Below are 21,556 nucleotides of genomic sequence, written 5' to 3'. Positions count from 1 at the left end.
ATGTTTATCCTTATTGTAAATAGCCAGGCCATTGAAAAATAAATTGTCCACATTTATACCAGTTACATGATGTACCTATTCCCTTTGCCCTGTACTACTTCACTACACCACTAGAGGTATTCCCTCAAGGACTTCACTCCTGGAACAATGATCAACCAATATCTCAGAGAGAAAAAATAATATTCCTGTGGAGAGGTTTTTCAAATCAAGTTCAAACGATCCCTCTTTCAATCCTGTCTAATTGACACTTGGATCATTGAAATATATACATGAACTAGTCCTCACTGTTTTCTCATTTTGATCCTGCTTCTCCAATGGAAACCTCTCAGTCAACTGAAGCCCCTCCTCTTAAATACCTGCTGACCATATGCTTTGCCAAATCTGTCTACCTCTTTCCCATTGTCATTATCTTTGCTGTGCTCTAAAATGCTTTACTGAAGAAAAATACACAACTAATTCATCCATCAGTCAATCTTGAAAACAAACAAACATAAAAAGGATGAACCAACCTCTGACCATAAAACAAGATTAGAAGTATCCATGCTTTACTACCTAATGAGTACAATGTTTGCTATTCAGATGATGGGTGCTCTAAAAGTCCAGACTTCCTCACTATACAATATATGCATTTAAGTAAGAAACCTGTACTTGTACCCTTGAATGAGAGAAAGAAAGAAGAAAGAACAAAAGAAAGAAAAAGAACAAGTGAAAGAAACAAAGAAAGAAGACAAAAGACAGAAAGAGAAAGAAAGAAAGAAGAAAAAAGAAAGAAAGAGAGAAAGAAAGAAGGAAAGAAGAAAGAAAGAGAAAGAAAGAAGGATGGAAGGAAAGAAAGAAGGAAGGAAGGAGGGAAGGAAGGAAGGAGGGAAGGGAGGGAGGGAGGGAGGAAGGGAAAGAAAAAGAAAGAAAGAAGGAAAGAAAAGAAAGAAAGAAAAAGAAAGGATGGAAGGAAGGAAGGAAAGGAAGGGAAGGGAAGGGAGAAAAGGAAGGAAAGGAAGGAGGGAGAGATGGAGGAAGGGAAGGAAGGAAGAAAGGAAGGAAGGAAGGAAGGAAGGAAGCTGAGTCCAGGCATTCAAAGTGCTTGTTTTTTTGTACCTGGCACATGGCTAAAATTTTAGAATGAAAACTATAATATCTGTTTCTGTTTATATGTTTATGTATGTCTGTATGTATAATATATATGTGATATTTTTCTATCTCCTTATGATATCATCAAAATTAAATTGTAAAAGAGCCCTATTTATTTGGCTTAAAGAAAATTAAGTGCTTATATAAATTAATTATTCTCTTGGAAAAATAAGAACTAGCCCAGATGCTTTCAAGTTCATTCGACTTGGGTAATTTTTGGTAAATAAGAATATTGTTAGTTTTACTATAACAGGCTTATCTTCAGAGTCATCACCATTAAATACAACACAAACACACAACTTTTTAATTAGGTTTGCTGGAAATAAGCTTCTGTTATCTCTATATTACAAATTTTTTTAGTGTTTTGTGTTAAATTCTTCTCAATTTCCTTTTATTAGCCTACAGTGATAATTATCAAATGAATATACTGTGGTATTGCTAGCTATTCCCTCATTGATGTTTATCACTTTATCATGAGTACTACTGCAATGAACATTTCTGTTTTGTTGTTGTTGTTGTTGCTGTTGTTTTTGGTTTTTTTTGAGACGGAGTCTCGCTTTGTCGCCCAGGCTGGAGTGCAGTGGCACAATCTCAGCTCACTGCAAGCTCCGCCTCCCGGGTTCACGTCATTCTCCTGCCTCAGCCTCCAGAGTAGCTGGGACTACAGGTGCCCGTGACCATGCCCGGCTAATTTTTTGTATTTTTAGTAGAGACGGGGTTTCACCATGTTAGCCAGGATGGTCTCGATCTCCTGACCTCGTGATCCACCCGTCTCAGCCTCCCAAAGTGCTGGGATTACAGGCTTGAGCCATCGTGCCTGGACTTCTATATTACAACATTTATCAGCAAGAAAAAAAACATAAGATGATGTCTAGCTGTTTAATGTCTCATATTTATGAGAAATCCAAGCATAATTATTAAAAAGAAACAAGTGAGTTAAACAGATGTAAGTACGATACACTTCCCAGGTGAAAGAGGTTCTCCCTACACTAAAAGGTTCTAACATTCTTATCAAGAATGGAAAGTTGACACTAAGGAAAGTCTATACAAACAACAATTTAATTCTCAGGCCTAGAAAAAAAAACTAAGAGGATAGAGATAGAATTTTGCCTCCTCTACAAAAAATTTCTTATTACAGAGAGACTAAAACTATCTGAGACTGTTAGTAAACATGTTCTGTGCCACACTAACAAATTGTACTGTAAGAAAGCACATGCGGGCCTGGCGCGGTGGCTCATGCCTGTAATCCCAGCACTTTGAGAGGCCGAGGCAGGAGGATCATCCGAGGTCAGGAGTTTGAGACCAGCCTGGCCAACGTGGGGAAACCCTGTCTCTACTAAAAAAATACAAAAATTAGCCACGCGTGGTGGTGGGCGCCTGTAATCCCAGCTACTCAGGAGGCTGAGGCAGGAGAATCACTTGAACCTGGGAGGGGGAGGTTGCAGCCGAGATCGTGCCACTGCACTCTAGCCTGGGTGACAGAGCAAGATTCTGTCTCAAAAAGAAAGAAAAGAAAAGAAAAAAAAAAGGACATGCTGGTAGATATCATCTAGATATTATGGTTCAGAATTGCTGGTGTGACAGACAGTTCACAATTATTTGCACCGTGGTGTTCACTGGAACTTAAGGTCATGGGGTAAAAAATTCTAATATGTGTAACTAAAATCACTAGTAATAATAAGAGAAACGACTCTATATGCAAGTATACAAAGAAGGTAATATATGCTTTTCATAATAAAAAGCTATAAGTTATGAGGATGTTCTGTTTTGTTAAGGGAAAAAGAGAGTAATTTTTATCCTAAATTAGAATGACTGGTTATTTCAAAATGAGAAAGAAGAAAAGCATAGGACAAAAAAGTGAAGGGTAAGAAAATTGTAGAAGGTTTATGAAAGATGAATCTTTTGAAAGAAATTTTATGTGTGGTCAAACTGGCTAATCAAATAAGTAGAAGGGAATTATTTATTAGTTTTTCTTAAACTCGAGCATTAATATCAAAAGTACACTAACACAAAACTAGAATTTCATCCTTTCTGTCAAAAAAACAAGGTTTTCTTGGAGTATTGGTTTGCTCTTAATAGGAAAATATGAAAGGATTTCTTAATCTTTTAGGTAATCGGCCTAGGAGAAAAGATTCTGTGTCTTACTATGATATTTCCTCCACTTCATGATGTATTTATTAGGATTTGGATCATGTAAGAAAACTGAGTCCTCTCTATTAAAAGAGCTAAGGTTTTTCTATGGCTATGTAATTTTCTGTTTTTGCCTTTGACGTCTTTACTTATCACTCTGGTTAAGTGAATGCCTATTGTTTCAAGTGACTTGTCATCCTATTGTGATCAAGTGTTTTAAGTCCTTGATATTTTTGACAAATGCCCTAAAATCAAATTCTAAATTAAATCTTTCTCTTGACCTTAAGTTAATTTTAAGAATTTTCAGATGGGCCCTTGGAACATCTTAAAATAACATCTTTCCTTACATTAAGAGAGATATTAAACAAATTTGGCTTATTTGATATATGAAATTGTGTAGAAAGCATTGTCAAATAATAAGTAATGCTAAACCTTACTTGAGTTATATTGGTATGGATGTGTTATTGACATGCATTCCAGAAATTGTATGAAATCTCTAGAAATCTGATCATACCACTGGACTGGGTAAGAATTCACAGAACTCTAACGAAAAAAATGGATTGGTTTCATAGAACTGCTAAACCAACATCAAGCACAACAAGAATTAATTGAATACCAAGGAAATGATTTGGCAGATTTTCATGCTATGTCAGGCAGTACTGGAATTGTTAACATATATGATTTCAATAAACTCCATCAAATTGATCCAAGTCAAATTACCTATGATAACCTATTTAATAAACAGTGGTATGCACCTGAATTGGAGAAACAAAACAGGAATGTAAGAGGATGTAAATTCAGTGTTAAGCATGGACTCATGGGGAGCCTGGACAGCCACCTGTTCCTTCCTGAGTCCTTATAACTTCCATTATTAAAAGCACTCTAGGCCGGGCACGGTGGCTCACGCCTGTAATCCCAGCACTTTGGGAGGCCGAGGCAGGCGGATCACGAGGTCAGGAAATCAAGAAATTCCTGGCTAACACCGTGAAACCCCGTCTCTACTAAAAATACAAAAAATTAGCCTGGTGTGGTGGCAGGCGCCTGTAATCCCAGCTACTCTGGAGGCTGAGGCAGGAGAATGACGTGAACCCAGGAGGCGCAGCTTGCAGTGAGCCGAGATTGCGCCACTGCACTCCAGCCTGGGCGACAGAGCGAGACTCCACCTCAAAAAAAAAAAAAAAAAAAAAAAAAAAGCACTCTATGACTCATCGTGAAGCGATAAAATAAAAAAAAATTAAAGTTGGTGAGATGATCATTCTAAAATTGCAAAAATGGTTTATAACCCATGTTTGATTTGTCAAACCCATAATTCTGATAAGACAACAACAACTTTCAGGTGATGCATTTCCAGTACCTGCTGAATAATTTGAACACTTACAGATGGATTTCCTTCAATTGCTACTTTTAATACATGTTTTCTGGTTGTACAGAAGTTTTTTCATTCAGAAAGACGATGCTACATTAGTAGCTAATAGGTTATTAAAAAATGTGTTTTACTTATGAGGCATTCCTGAAGAAATCTAATAATAAAGGTATTTATTTCAATGGACAAGTTATACAGCATTTAAATAAGGTACTACAAGAACAATGGCATCAGGCAAAGCTAACTGAATTGATGAGATTGCCTTGGTTAAAGGTATTACTGATTGATGGCAATCAGATCTACCCCAAGTGGAAAACACAGATTGGCCCCTTATGAAAGTTACTAGAGGCCAATGCCTCTAATAGTAGAACCCCATGTGTCTCCTTCTCATAAACTCTGACATGACTCAATATTGCAATGTTTTAATGCATTATGCCAAAGTATATTTTCACCAGGTAAAAGAAGCCTTTTGTGATCCACCAACTGATGCCAACCAGACCTGTCAGAATCCAGAAGATCAGGTCTTTTTAAAAAGACACCAGAAAAAGACCGTCCTTGAACTCCACTGGAAGGGACCATACCAAGTACTTCTCTACAGAAAAACTTCAGGGCCTCATGTCTTGGATCCACATCTCTCAACCCAAGAAGACCCCTCAAAACTGTTGGAACTGTATACCCAATGGGGGTCTCAAGGTAAAACTGACTAGGGAGGTTTCTCCTCAGAAGCAAATGGCATCCCAGGTGTGGACAGCATTTTCAAGATCACAAATCAAGACTTCTCTTCTCTGTCACCATGAAACATTTGTTCCTGTTACTGTTTTTTTCTGTTTATACATGAAAAAATCATATAATATTGAAGATTTCATAATCAACAGTTTCTGTAAGAAACTTAATATTGGATATATCATATTAAACCTAAATTTGTACATGATCTTATAGATTCTCCGGTTCAGCTTGTAACAAATTGCACTAATATTCCAAGTCTGACTATTTGTTCAAATTGTACCCTTTCTAGAGGGTTAGGCTTTTTGATTCATGTATTCAAATCCTTTATCTAAATCTAAGAGTAGATAATACCTGAGAATTTTGAAATTTGCAGCTGAATTATAGCTTAAGAAAGCCAAGAGAAAGATAATCTAACAGTTTGTAGACCAATGTATAACTCTTATCCCTTAATTGTTGGTACCCTCCAACCATGAAATGATTCAACAATGGAGCTTTAGAAAAATATTACTAGTGCTTCCCTTTTGGTGACCCCCTAATGCACAAGATGTCCCACAGAAACTGTCTTTTGTATCCCTTTAGAATATATTTTTATCTGTGGAAGATTTTAATAACCAACTAAATGTGTGGGCAACTCTATGTCTCAATAGTGGAAAATAAGGGGCCAATGTGGCTTAAGTATTCTAACAGTATCACTGTCACTCCATAGCCTATTGGAAATGGAACACTGGTCTACACCTCTGAGTTTGCACTGTGGAATAAAGACAAATTTGCCAGCCCTCATAAATCTCTCTAAGTGGACATCATTTGGTAGAATGCTCCTTCCCTGGCTTGGTATAAATGTCAATAAAGCTATGATGAGAAATCTGTCTCCAACATTAGCTACTATAGCTGTTCTACTACACAGGCTACAGTTGGCCAGCAAGCTACTTTAAATTCTCTTGCTAAATTTGTTTTAGATGACATGATTGCTTCAGACTAGGAGTGCATGCAACTGATAGAAACTCAGTTGCAAGAAGTCAGCAAACAAACTACTTAGTTAAAATTACTCATTTGGGTCAGTTTTGATATATTTGATTTTGATTGGTTTGATTTGTGGGGGGTCCTCTTAAGGAATATACTTCAGTCTCCCAGTATTGTTCTCAAAATAGCCAGAATAAGAGTTTCTTTCTTGCCTCATATCCTCTGAAGAGAGTCTTAACTGCTTGTATGCAGCATAAACTGGTCTCACTACAGTTAAAATAATGAAGACACAAGAACATAAGGAATCATGCAACTGACTTGCTGTCATAAATTGTGAATTTGTACTGAGACCAATTAAGTCCATGATGATGACACAGTGGCATCAATGCCCAAAGTTGGGTCAATCTCTCAAAATTGAGATGCTTAATCAAAAGGGGAAATTTTAAATTTAATTATATTTGGCCTAAAGCTGCCTCCATATGTAGCAAACTGCAACCTGACTGATATGGTTTAACTCTGTGTCTCCACCTAAATCTCATCTTGTAGCTCCCATAATTCCCATGTGTTGTGGCAGGGACCCAGTGGGAGATGATTGAATTTTGGGGGCAGGTCTTTCCCATGCTGTTGTCATGACAGTGAATGGGTCTTACAAGATTTGATGATGGTTTTAAAAATGGGAGTTGCCCTGCACAAGCTCTCTTTTTTGCCTGCTGCCATCCTCGTAAGGTGTGACTTGCTTCTCCTTGCCTTCCGCCTATGATTGTGAGGCCTCCCCAGCCATGTGGAACTGTAAGCCCAATAAACCTCTTTCTTTTGTAAATTGCCCAGTCTCGGGTATGTCTTTATCAGCAGCATGAAAACAGACAAATACACTGACTTAGTAGGCAAGCACGTTGCAACCTAACAAGAGTATATTCTTGTAACAAGTTGCTGAGTCTTAGCCAATCACAGCAGCCAACTTCAGCCAATCACAGGCTGCCAACTGATTGGTCCACAGCCATAAAAGGTAAATGCCTCATCACACCATGCCCACATTGGGTCAACACAGAGCTGAAGCCAGTCAAGCTGTTTCTGTATGTCACTTCCTTTAATTGTCTATAAATACTACCTGCCCATGTTGCTGAGTGGAGTTCCCTGAACCTTTCCTGGTTTGTTCATGACAATTCAGGCCCAATCCATGAATTGCCTTTTGTTCAAATATATAAAAACTCTACTGAATGTAATTTCTCTGACCTAAATTTTAAAAATGAATTTTTCTACTTTTCATTTGCAAGATGACTTTTGTATTAAATTCTAAAATTGAAGATCAGAAAATGACTAAGTGGGCTTGTCTCACCTATCATCCATGCAGCTCTGAGCAAGTTAATATCTCTGGGTCTCAATTCTGGTATCAGAAAGTAAGAAATAAATTGCAGTACTTTAGCAGTTTCAAATGAGATAATGGATAAATGTAAAAAAGTGTTAATATTTCTGGGCATCCACAACATTGACCCAGCAGCTCCATGGACAAAGCTTTCAGGGACAACCATCACCATCACACTCTGATTATCTCCAGGGCTGATGACTCTGGCCATTGTCTCTTGGTTATTGCTGATTTCTCCCCTCTCCCTTCAACATACAAGGCACACCAGCCTCAATGACCATCCTCACCTACACATCAACACATGCAACCCTGCTGGAAACTCCTAGCAGCCTCAGCCCCTGCTGACATAGGGATGCTGGAGCAATTGCTATCTGTGTATGATGCTAATTCACTACCAGAGTGGCTGAAGACTCAGACCACAGCTGCCTGTGCTGGCTTTCTCTACCTAATCTGTGAAAATGCCAACGTCCTCTTTCTACAACAAGCCATCATTGAGCCAAGACCTCAACAAGATGGGGAAGTCCTCTCCTTATGCACATAATAACTCCTCAGGCATGGGGAAAACAAACATAGGAGATCTAGGGATTACCAAATCCAATTAATGTAAAATCAAGCCCAAGCTCAGCCCCTGCAGCTCAATAGAGCTGCCTTGTTATTTGATTACTATCAAAATGGTAGTCATGAATTCATCAACTCCCCAGCAACAGCCCGTTAAGAGGCATTTCCAAAAATAACCTAAGTAAGCAAAGCATTTAGAAAACGGTAGGCCCTTTGCCCTCTGGCCTTCCCAGAAGACATTCCCAAATGCCTCTACTGTTGCCTTATGCCCCCCATGGGTAGGGCTATTTATTGTCCCCCATACTCAAATAGAGGTTCAATTAAAATTCAGGATTTGGCAGCAACAACCTGTTTTCTTGTCAGACACATTGTAAATTGTATAAAATCTATTTTGGTGCAATTTACAACTTTGGAAATAAAAACACCCTCATACAGCAATTTGTCTGCTGTAGCATTAGGAAGTCTGGATGCCTGGGCTCCTGGTCAGAGGCTGGAAAATGGCCAATAAAGGGAATGTGTTTGAGGATGGAATGCGTACAGTAGTGACCACCAACAGCTAGGTGTGGATACAGAAACACACTCCACCTCCTCTGAGTGCTGTATAAAGATTAAATGGATAATAAATTTAAAATATTTTGCATAGTGCCTGGCACATTGTATTTTAATAAAAGCAGGGGGATGGGGATGACGATAGTAGTAGTAATAATAGCAGTCATCATCATGGTAAGTGTGGTAATAAGAGTGGTAAGTGCTGAACCGGAGCCAGGAAAACCTAGGTTCTCATCATAGCTCTATTACTAATAAGCTCTCCAGTCCTTCTTTCCTGAGTCCAGGAAAAATCAATAAAAACACTGGAAAAGCAGATCAAAACCAGGGTAAAGTACTGTGCTCAAGGATAGCTCATTATTAGTAACTCAGTAATTACTTGAAACCGGCAGAGGTAGGCAGAGCCAAAGAGAAAAATTAGCTCTCACAGCTTCAGAATGGAGCAAGAAACTAGTCAAACTTTCTTGTTATTAGGCCCCTCCAAAAACTTCTCTCAGGACAAAAATAGGCGGGAAAGTTCTCAAAGAGAAGATGTTGAGTTTTCCAGATATTAAATACATGTATGTTACAGAAATTGAAATTTAAGTTATGTGATACCAGGACAGAAATAGATAGACAGATAAATAGAATCAAATGGAAAGACCAGAAATAAACTCAAGTATATGATAAAAGTGGCACTTTAAATCAATAGAGGAAAAAAGATAGATTACAAATAAATGGTATTGGAAAAAATGGATAGCCCTCTGAAAAAATAAATAGATACATTTAGTTCTCTATCTCATATAATAGAAGTAAATTACAAATAAAAAATGTGAAATACGTAAAATGAATCCATAAAAGAACCAAAATAAAATATGAGCCTTTTTTCTTAGAATGGGTAATACCTCCCTTAAAATATTATATAAAGACCAAAAGCCATTAAAATCTTAACTATCACAAAATTGAAAAAGAAACTCTGCATGACAAAACATAAAAACAAAACAATAAAAACATAGAAAGCAACAATAAAAATGTCAAATTAGGAAGAAAAAATATGTACATCATATCACAAAGGGCTAATTTTCCCAATATATAGAAAGTTCTGGCAAATCAATTAAAAAGGGCAAATATATAAACAGACTGTTTACAGAATACAAAATGGAGATGCTCTGAAACATATCAAAAAAAGCTTAATCTTGCTTGTAACAACAAAACCAGAATTACAAGGTATCACTTCTTCTCTCCTCAGATTTGCCATTAAAAGGAATAGAAAGACCTTGAGGTAATGTGGTTAAGTAATAAAATAAAAAGTATATACTTAAGTAATAAAAGTAATAATGGTATATAGAATATTACTATTTGTAGGGAAACACACAAACATATGTTTTCACAGGAAACTTGTGCCTATAGTGTTCTTGGGAGCAAAAATGGATGGCTAATTGCGAAAATGTGGAATTAGCTTAAATGCCCATCAACCAAAAAGTAGATAAAGGAAATGTGAGAGAGAGAGAGAGATATGTATGTATATATATGGTGTATATGTGTATATATGGTATATATGTGTATATATATGGTGTATATATGTATATATGGTATATATATGTATATATATGGTGTATTATATATATATATACACACACGATGAAATACTACTCAGCCATAAAGAGGAATAAAATAATGGCATTTGCAGCAATTTGGATGGAGCTGGAGACCATTATCCTAAGTAAAGTAACTCAGAAATGGAAAAACAAATACTGTATGTTCTCACTTATAAGTGGGGGCTAAGCTATGAGGACACAAAGGCATAAGAATGATATAATGGACTTTTGGGGTCCACTGTACACATTTGGGTACAGTGTGCGCTGCTTGGGTGACGGATGCACCAAAATCTCAGAAATCACCACTAAATAACTTATTCATGTAACCAAAACTCACCTGTTCCCCAAAGACTATTAAAATAAAATTTTAAAAAGTTTTTAAGGCTGGGTGCCGTGGCTCACGCCTGTAATCCCAGCACTCTGGGAAGCCGAGGTGGGTGGATCACGAGGTCAGGAGATGGAGACCATCCTGGCTAACACGATGAAACCCCGTCTTTACTAAAAATACAAAAGAAAAAAAATTAGCCGGGCGTGGTGGCGGGTGCCTGTAGTTAGTCCCAGCTACTTGGGAGGCTGAGGCAGGAGAATGGCATGAACCCGGGATGCGGAGCTTGCAGTGAGCTGAGATCTCGCCACTGCACTCCAGCCTGGGCAACAGAGCAACACTCTGTCTCAAAAAAAAAGAAAAAAGAAAATAAGTTTTTAAAGTTTTTATGCCTCTGTACCTGCTCCTGAGTACCTTATAATTGTATGCACTTTGTCCAGCCCTCTTACTAATTTAATAGATGGGAAAAGGGCCATATACAAGCCTAAGCTCTTATAGCTATTTAGTGGCAGATCATGAACTACCAGACTTCCTCTCTTCCCACTGTCCTAATTTGGTTGCCTGCTTATTCTTTAATTGGTAGCCAGGTACTAAGAGTCTTTGTCCCCCATTACCAGCATGGTATACTAAGTGTGCCTCGAAACTTGTGCCCAACTCCCTTTCCTGTTTATCCATGCCTTTTTCTTCCTTCAAAACATAGCTCAAAACTTCCCAGCTCCCCACCTGCCCATTCCTCACAGGCTTATGGACAACAATTCCACATCATTATTGTGCTCTTTGTTGTTCAACTTTCAAAGCAGTGTTGCACAAGTAAGAAGGGTCCTTGGCCTGAGTTGCCAGGCCTCCTAATTATAGGTCCTGGCTTTCATTCTTGCTAGCTGGGCAATCCATAAGACCTCTCTAAGCCTCAGGTTCCTTGTTTGAGATATGGAACCATAGTGCCTGCCCCACCTATCTCACGACTATTAAGAGAATCAAATATGTGAAAATGTTTTATACATTTCAGGAGCTATTCTTTATTATAAGCATTTCAACCTTAAAGAAAGCCCACCATTATTGAGGGAAAAGAAGGGTTAGCCCTCCCATCTGAGTGATTACATGGAGCATTTTCTTCTTTAGACTAGTCTTTTTCTAAAAGCAGAAAGACACTCTGAAGGCAGGCATGGGGGTGAAACATATCCACTGTGCTTTCTAGGGAGGTGGTTCCAAACAAGAAAAACTGCACTCAGGAGGCTAAGGCAGGAGAATCGCTTGAACCCGGGAGGTGGAGTTTGCCATGGGCCAAGATCACAGCACTGCACTCCAGCCTGGGTGACAGAGTGAGACTCCATCTCAAAAGAAAAAAAAAGAAAGAAAGAAAGAAAAACTGCAGAATTTTTTTCCTTTTCTTCTTAAAATTATTTTCTGGCATCATATCAAAAGCTGAAAGCTGTTTGATGCAATTGAAACAGAAGATGCAATAGGACCACAGAGTCAGGAGGCTGTTTGTTGACTAAGTTATCTTTAGAGCTTCCCCACAAAAGAGCAAAGTTGTTGGCTGGGTTAATTTGGGTTCTATGTGAAGAAAGAATGACACTTTAAAAAAAAAAAAGCGAATTTCCTATGTTCCAGGGATAAGAGCCCTGTGGTGGACACCAGCAGAAATGATTCTTCTATTTTATGCTCTACTACTAACTAGCTATGTGACCTTTGGTAAGTCACTCACCCTCTCTGAATCTCAGTATTCTAGCTCAAAGGGATGCTATGAAGATCAAATGAGATAAGAGATATACAAGTGCCTTGACCGTAACTGCCTGTGAGCGTGAATTACTATACTCTAAACTGGCATTTCCCAAAATGATGCTTTGCAGAGCTCTGTTAATAAGAGGGCAATGAGAAAAGTGTCTGCACTTACATGAGGTGGGGAACTTAGCTTCCTCACTGCAGGTGTTCGGAAAGCCTTTAACAAGCTAACATGCATTATGAGTGTCAAAACGAAATAATAAGGAATAGATGTTGAAATGTTTCCCAGTATGTTCCAAAGAAAGTAACTTTAGGAAACATTGCTCTCAAATCAATTCCATTTTGAAGGCAAGATCCTCATCTTGTTTCATTTCCTGGGTATGGAAACTCAACAGAGAGCCAAATGTTACTAGTCTTTCGGTCATCATGTTGGTTATTCTTAGTGCCCTACCACCACTGCCTCAATCCCACCCACCCTCATCTATTCTCCACCCTTTTGCCTTCTGGCTTCCAATTGGGTCCAGTCAATGAAAGACACTGCAGGAAATCAAACAGTAAAAGAGGAGAGAGATTGCAGTACTTCTTCCTCTGATGCTTCCCTGTACGGGTGTCATGGTTCTGGAAGGGGCTATATCCTTGTATTCATCTGTTTTCACACCGCTATAAAGAACTGCCTGAGACTGAGTAATTTACAAAGAAAAAAGGTTTAATTGACTTGCTGTTCTGCATGGCTGGGGAGGCCCCAGGAAAATTACTATCATGGCAGAAGGCGAAGGGGAAGCAAGTCACATTTTCACAAGGTGGCAAGAGAAAGAGAGACAGCAAGGCGGGGGGATCTGCCAAACACTTTTAAACCATCAGATCTCATGAGAGCTCACTCACTATCATGAGAACAGCATGGGGAAACCACCCCCAAAATCCAATCACCTCCCACCAGGTCCCTCCCTCAACACATGGGGATTACAATTTGAGATGAGGTTTAGGTGGGGACGTAGACCCAAACCATATCATTCCACCCTGGCCCCTCCGAAATCTCATGTCCTTTTTACATTTCAAGACACAATCATGCCTTCCCAACAGTCTCCCAAAGTCTTAACTCATTCCAGCATTAACTCAAAAGTCCAAGTCCAGAGTTTCATCTGAGAAAAGCCAAGTCCCTTCTGCCTATGAGCCTGTAAAACCAAAAGCAAATTAGTTACTTCCAAGATACAATGGGGGTACAAACATTGGGTTAATGTTCCTATTCCATAACTTGGCCAAAACAAAGAGGCCAAAGGCCCCATGCAAGTCCAAAACCTGGCAGGGCACTCATTTAATTTTAAAGCTCCAAAATAATCTCCTTTGACACCATGTCACATCCAGGATAAGCTGATGCAAAGGATGGTCTCTGCAGGGCACCCAGCCCCTTTGGCTGTTTTCACAGGCTGGCATTGAGTGCCTGCAGCTTTTCCAGGCACACAGTACAAGTTGTTAGTGGATCTATAATTCTGGGGTCTGGAGGATGGTGGCCCTCTTCTCTCAGCTCCACTAGGCAGTGCCCCAGTAGGGACTCTGTGTGGTGGCTCCAACCCCACATTTCGCCTCTACCTTGTCCTAGTAGAGATTTCCCATGGGAGCTCTGCCCCTGCAGCAGACCTCTGCCTGGACATCCAGGCATTTCCATACATCCTCTGAAATCTAGGCTGGGGTTCCTAAACCTCAGCTCTCATCTTCTGCACATCTGCAGGTCCAACACCACTTGCAAGCCACCAAGGCTTGGGACCTACACCCTCTGAAGCAGCAGCCTGAGCTGTACGTTGGCCCCTTTCACCACGGCTGGAGCAGCTAGGAGGCAAGGTGCCACGTCCCAGCCTGCACAGAGCAACAGGGCCCTGGGCCCAGAACATGAAATTATTTTTGCCCCTAGGCCTCCAGGCCTGTGATGGAAGGGGCTGCAGCAAAGATCTCTGACATGCCCTGAAGACATTTTCCCCATTGTCTTGGCTATTCCCAGAAAATGAGTTTTTCTTTTCTACCACATGGTCAGGCTGTAAATTTTTCAAGCCTTTATGCTCTGCTTTCCTTTCAAACATAAGTTACAATTTCAAACCATCTCTTTGTGAATGCATATGACTGTACGCTTTTAGAAAAAGCCAGGTAACCTCTTAAATGCTTTGCTGCTTAGAAATTTCTTCTGCCAGGTATCCTAAATCATCTCTCTCAAGTTCAAATTTCCACAGATCTCTTGGGCAGGGGCAAAATGCAGCGAGTCTCTTTGCTAAAGCGTAGCAAGAATGACTTTTGCTCCAGTTCCCAATAAGTTCCTCATCTCCATCTGTGACCGCCTCAGCCGGAACTTCATTGTCCGTACCACTATCAGAATTTTGGTCAAAACTATTCAACAAGTCTCTAGGAAGTTCCAAACTTTCCCACATCCTCCTGGCTTCCTCTGAGCCCTCCAATCTGTTTCAACCTCTACCTGTTACTCAGTTCCAAAGTTGCTTCCACATTTTCAGGTTATCTTTACAGCAGTACCCACTTGTGGTACCAATTTTTTGTATTCATCCATTTTCACACCGCTGTAAAGAACTGCCTGAGACTAGGTAATTTATGAAGAAAAAAGGTTTAATTGACTCACGGTTCTGCACGGATGAGGAGGCCTCAGGAAACTTACAATCATGGCAGAAGGCAAAGGGAAAGCAAGGCTCATCTTTACAAGGTGGCAGAACAGAGAGCAAGCAAAGGGATAACTGCCAAACACTTTGAAACCATCAGATCTCGTGAGAATTCACTATCCTGAGAAGAGCATTGGAGAAACAGCCCCCGTGATCCAATCACCTCCCACCAGGCCCCTCTCTTGACACATGGGGATTACAATTAGAGATGAGATTTGAGAGGAGACACAGAGCCAAACCATATCAATCATTCTGTGACAGTTTCTTAATCTACAAACCATGAACACCTCCCCCTAAAACTGGAGATAAATAGAATTTTGAGGCTCTGTGATCTTGGAAAGGGGGCAAAATGCACCATTTTTCCATTAACTTTTAACTGAAATTTAGTATTTTTTTCCATTATGAATGTAGGCAACACATTCATATCTATGATCTGTCACCAACCAAAATTAAAAGTATGTTTATAGTTTGTTACAGTTGTTGCAGATATCTCCAGATATTATCAATATTCATCATTATTGTCAGATTATGGCATTACGAAATCTGCCTCTTAGGCCTGGCGCAGTGGCTCATGCCTGTAATCCCAGCACTTTGGGAGGCCAAGGCTGGTGGATCACCTGAGGTCAGGGGTTCGAGACTGGCCTGGCCAACATGGTGAAGCCCTGTCTCTACTAAAAATACAACAATTACCTGGATGTGGTGGTGGGTGCCTGTAATCCCAGCTACTGAGAGGCTGAGGTAGGAGAATTGCTTGAACCTGGAAGGCAGAGGTTGCAATGAGCCAAGGTCGTGCCATTGAACTCCAGCCTGGGTGACAAGAGTGAAACTCAGTTTCAAAAAAAAAAAAAAAAGGAAAAGAAATCTGCCTCTTAGTTTTGTTTATTTAAAATGCCAATAGGGAGGTTCATAAAATACTGTATCACAAACTTGCTTTTTAAAATATCTTTAATAGCATATTTCAGTATATTTAGTGTTCTTTGTGATTCTATTCATTCAAAAAAGGGATCTGTAAATTTCACCAGGCTTCCTAAGGGGTACATGGCACACACACAAAAATTAAGACTTCCTACTTAAATGATCTGAATGGACATTTCTCCAAAGAATATACACAAATGGCCAATAAGAATAAACACACACACACACACACACACCCATGAACATCATTATTCATTAAATAAATGAAAATTAAAACTACAGTGAGATATCACTTTATGCTCAGTAGGATGACTATAATCAAAAAGTCAGATAAGGCCAGACATGGTGGCTCACGTCTATAATCCCAGCACTTTGGGAAACTGAGGGGGCTGATCCCTTGCAGTCAGGAGTTCAAGACCAGCCTGGCCAATGTGGTAAAACCTCGTCACTCCAAAAGGCACAGGTCTCACTGGGCAACTGAGGACCTCCGTGACCAGGGAGCCCAGCAGGGAAGCCATGGGGCTCCAGCATACAAAATGCACTTTTCTATTTTCTTCAAACAGCTTTATTTCATGTTTTTTTCTCCTTCTTATTAAGTTAAAATGCTATAGCTTACAATTCCATAACTGTGCATAGAGGTCCTTGTTGGTTTATGTTCCAGGTTCTGAATCTGATCATTTCCCTGTTTTGGCTAGACAACATATTGTTTCAAATGACTTTGCTTTTTGAATGTAGGCTTACATAATCTGACATTGATTTTATAAAAATAGTATTACATTCTGGGAATCTATTTTTAATTCAAACCTTTAACTCATGTGAAGACATTAGCTTTTACAGATGATCTACCTTGAATCTAAAGCTTAAGCTATGTGGTAATTTCTCCACAACTGTATTTGGTAACTGTCCTATTTGTTCTTTGGTAAAACCTAATCACCTAGGTTGGGTGCTGTAGCTCCTGCCTGTAATCCCAGTACTTTGGGAGGCTGAGGCAGGCGGATCACCTGAGGTTCGAGACCAGCCTGACCAACATGGAGAAACCCCGTCTCTACTAAGAATACAAAATTAGCCAAGTGTGGTGGCACATGTCTGTAATCCCAGCTACTCGGGAGGCTGAGGCAGGAAAATCACTTGAACCTGGGAGGCAGAGGTTGCAGTGAGCCAAGACTGCACCATTGCACTCCAGCCTGGGCAATAAAAGTGAAACTCTGTCTCAAAACAAACAAACAAACAAACAAAACAAAAGAAAAAAATCATCTTGCAAACAGGTGTGAGGGTAAAAGTCATCTTCTCTGCTTACCTACCCACACACAAAAGCATGCATCAGAGAGAGAAACAGAGACAGAAAAATGGACAAAAATGAGAAAGAAGGAGAAAGAAGCAAAAAAAAAGGACAAAATTTGCCTATTATAAAGTCCTGGGCAGCGACTGAGAGTCACTACCGTAGACTACTTGTGCTCAGATTGAAATACCGATATTTCCTTTTAAAATAACTAAAATCAGAATTCAACGAGATATTTGTATTACCATGTTTCTAGAAGGATTTTTCACAATAGCCAAAAGGTGGAAGTAACCCAGGTATCCATTAACAGTGAACGGATAAACAAAATGTGGTATATCCATACAATGAAATATTATTCAACCCTTAAAATGAAGAAAATTCAGACACATGATACAACATGGATAAACCTGGAGGACATTATGCTGAGCAAAATAAGCCAATCACAAAGGGACAGATAGTGTATGATGCCATTTGTATGAGGTATCAAGAATAGTTAAATTCATAAAGACAGAAAGTAGAAAGGTGGCTTCCAGAATTGTGGGAAGATGTTATTTAACAAGTATAGAGTTTCAGTTTTACAAGATAAAAAGAACTCTGGAGATGCATGGTGGGGTGGGTGCACAATAAGGCAAATGGACTTAACACTGCTGAACTGTCCTCTTAAAAATGAGATGATACATTTTATGATGTGGGTATTTTACCATGATTTAAATAATTTTTAAAAATAATAAAAAACCAAAATCAGCTTCCCAAAATAGAGCCTGACACTTTAATCAAAGCTATCTATCTGGATTTCGTGTCTGGGTTAGTCCAATATTTTCTGCCAGTCTTCATTTTTACCCTTGGGGGAAAGAGAGGAAATAAAAACAAATTAAAATAGCATGCCTGAGGCTGGAGAATCACTTGAACTCGGGAGGCAGAGGTTGCAGTGAGCCGAGATTGTGCCACTGCACTCCAGCCTGGTGATAGAGCGAAATTCCGCCTCAAAAAAAAAAGAAAAAAAAATAGTATGCCTGCTTCCTCTCCTGCCCTTCTTTATTAAATACAATATTCCTGGAATTCTCTGTTTTAGGGGCCTTTAGAATTATTCTCCCAGTGGTTCTGAAGGCAATACCTTTCAATATTATAGTTCAACAGTATTCTGTAGCATGGAGAAAGGTGTAAAGATTTAATTCTAAGACCTGAAGCAAAAGTTGTAAAATACACTTCAAGTTTCATTCACAATTACTGAGAATGCAACTGTAACACATAAAAGATGAGTTGCTTGGGGCTTAGTTTTCATCTGGTCTTAAAACACACACACACACACACACACACACACACACACACACACACACACACAAAGCCAGAGATAATCTTGGCAAAGCAGCATTGAGCCAGTGCTAAGAGAGTCACTAATAATAGAGCAGCACCTTAGTAAAATCACTTTCCTTTTATTATACCTTAAAGCATGCTAATTTATAGACCCTGAGTCATCCACAACATGAACGATTTTATATTTCTGGGTATGGTAGTAGTCATTCATGTAACAAATATTTATAGAGTGCATGCTACATAACAAGTCCAGTCTTCACAGAGCTCACGATGCAGACACTTGCTCTCAGCTGAACAAGTCAGTTGGAACATGCAACGACCATGCAACAACCGCTTTCCTCCCTCCCCCAGCCCTGGTCACTTCTAAGCTGGGATCCTACTATCTTTTTTCAGAAATAGATGAGGGCAGAGGTGGCAATTTAGAAAGTCAGCAAATAAAACTTCATAGATTGGATCCTTATCAATTACAAAACTCAGCCCCAGCTTCTATCTCTAGCCAATCACAAAAGGACAAATACTGTATGATGCCACTTATATGAGGTACCTGGAGTAAATTCCTAGAGACAGAAAGTTGGTCTAACCAGCTTAACTATTCTTCAACCATCTCAGTTCAAAGCAGAGACACACCCCTAAGCTGCGTCTGTGGGGCTATACTAATTGTTTCATCTACAAAATTATTATTGTTATTGCTAGTGCTATTATTATTATTAACACTTGCATAGTGCTTACTATGTAATATTACATATATATGTGTTTGTATACACATGCACACACACACACATACACACACCCTCCCCAACATACACATTTAATAGTAGTAACGACTAGCATTATTCTCCATTAATAGGTGAGGAAACTGAACCACAGAAAAGTTAGATAGGGCCAGGTGCAGTGGTTCATGCCTGTAATCCCAGCACTTTGGGAGGCCGAGGCGGGCAGATCACGAGGTCAAGAGATTGAGACCATCCTGGCCAACATGGTGAAAGCCCATCTCTGCTAAAAATACAAAAAATTAGCTGGGCGTGGTGGCACACACCTGTAGTCCCGGCTACTCAGGAGTGTGAGGCAGGAGAATCTCTTGAACCCGGGAGGTGGAGGTTGCAGCGAGCTGACTGCACTCCAGCCTGGCGACAAAGTGAGACTCCATCTCAAAAAAAAAAAAAAAAGAAGTTAGATAACTTACCCCAAGTCACCCAGTTAATAAGTGGCAGAGGTAGGATTTGAACCCGGCAGTTTGGCTCCAGAATCGTGCTCTAAACCAGTCTTGCATAAAGTAGCTAGACTTGAAACTTTTTTACGCTGGTCTGTGAGATGATAAGGAGATTACACCAGATTGTAAATCTATGCACTGTTTCCTTCATTAAGAAAGTCTTGTTATGAAAAAATATCAGCTGAGCTAAATAGTGTGCTTTTTTGGAGTTGATTTACATTCTAGTGCAAGCTTCTTATCTCCTTGGGAACCAGGAACAAACAGTTGTAGAGCGGCATTAGTCAGCAGGCTATACTTTGGGTAGCACTGCTAAGCCATTACGCCTTCCTGCCTCCCAAACTACCTCCCATAGAAGACATAGCATCCACATTTCTTGGGCAGGACTATAACTGTTAACCAGAGGTGTTTGGAGAAGTCAATACCAGTCAAACACTATCAAAGGGTACCCCAATTCCAAAGAAAATCTTACAGGGATGAAAGGATTTCCAAGTCCCAGGCCGCCCATCCCAAGCAGCATTTAATATCTGTAAGGTATAGAAACCTCCATGGGAACAAATCCTTTCCAGACGAATGTACAAAAAGGCATCTTCTAGAGTGACAGCTGGAGCCCTTTGTAATTTAGCTTGGCTTTGAACCCACTCTAGTAGGATGCAAAATAAGCCAAATTATGGTTACTCTCTCGGAAAGAGATAAGACTTCAAGATTTGTCTTTTCTTTTATATGGATGACCTGAAGCTATAGCCAGAGGAGAGTGCTCGATTACAAAGCATGCCTGAAATAGAATCCTGTTTCAATCAGTCAATTAGTATGGAATTTGGACGGGATAAATGCAATTTCATGTGCCAAATGTGAAAAGGTAAAGAATAGCAAACACATGCAAGTCTTTGAAGCAACTGAAATTTGGGAACTAAAGTTCCCAGGGGCTTATAATGGCAGAAACTACAACAATTTTTCTAAGGAAGCATCAGAAAAATGCAGCAACTCATAATAAAGTCTTGCAAAGAACTGGGCGTATATTCTGAAGATGCAACTCCGCACTGAATAGATGCTGAGACACAGTATAGTTCAGTGGTCAAATGTGGGCTCTGGGTGAATTCCTGGCTCTGCTGCTTATAGACCTGTGACCGTGAGTGTTAATACCCACATCTACTATTTCTTTATTTGCAATGGCATCTGCCCAGCAGAGATCTTATGAGAATAAACTAAAATGCTAAGCATAGTTTCTGGCACAGAGGAAGCCACACTCCATAGGGGTTAACCTTGATTATCAATGAATGCATAGACCACCCCAATTTTAACTTTTACTTTTTAAATTTTGGAAACTGTGCTCCTTTCCAAAGCCTCAGTTTCACCACCACCTACATCATCACCATCACCTCCATCATTATTGCTTCCACCACCACCACCATCATCACCTCCACCATCACCACCACCTCCATCATTGCAACAACTATCACACTCACTGCTACCATCACTACCGCCTGCAACATCATTACTACCATCATCAGCTACATCGTTCCACCATCACCACCACTACCACCATCATCACTAATACCACCATCACCACTATTACTATTACAGACACCTCCACCACCATCACCCCCACGATCACCACAAACTCTACCACCATCACTGTCATCACCACCACCACTACCACCGTTATCCCTAGCACACAATTACACAATTCTCATTTTGTTATTATTGCAAAACCAAATATCTGTAATTTGGACAGCTTCTATTCCCATAACAGCAAGAACCACTTCTACTTTTCTCTACTCCTTTTCAG

At 39.7% G+C, this 21,556-nt stretch overlaps 1 long non-coding RNA gene across 1 annotated transcript in view; it reads right to left on the bottom strand.

The window, feature by feature from the left end:
- The window catches only part of LOC129051018 (uncharacterized), a 56,127-nt gene that overhangs the window by 12,402 nt on the left and 22,169 nt on the right, over positions 1-21,556 (bottom strand). Inside the window, exon 2 of the long non-coding RNA XR_008514974.1 lies at positions 15,743-15,859. This is a non-coding gene — a long non-coding RNA (uncharacterized LOC129051018). The remainder of the gene's footprint in view (positions 1-15,742; positions 15,860-21,556) is intronic.

The sequence above is a fragment of the Pongo abelii genome, chromosome 19 (genome assembly GCF_028885655.2).
Source record: "Pongo abelii isolate AG06213 chromosome 19, NHGRI_mPonAbe1-v2.0_pri, whole genome shotgun sequence".
In the NCBI taxonomy this organism is placed as follows: Eukaryota; Metazoa; Chordata; class Mammalia; order Primates; family Hominidae; genus Pongo; species Pongo abelii.
The sequence above is the reverse complement of the archived record's forward strand: the minus strand, read 5'-3'. Positions and strand labels throughout refer to the sequence as shown.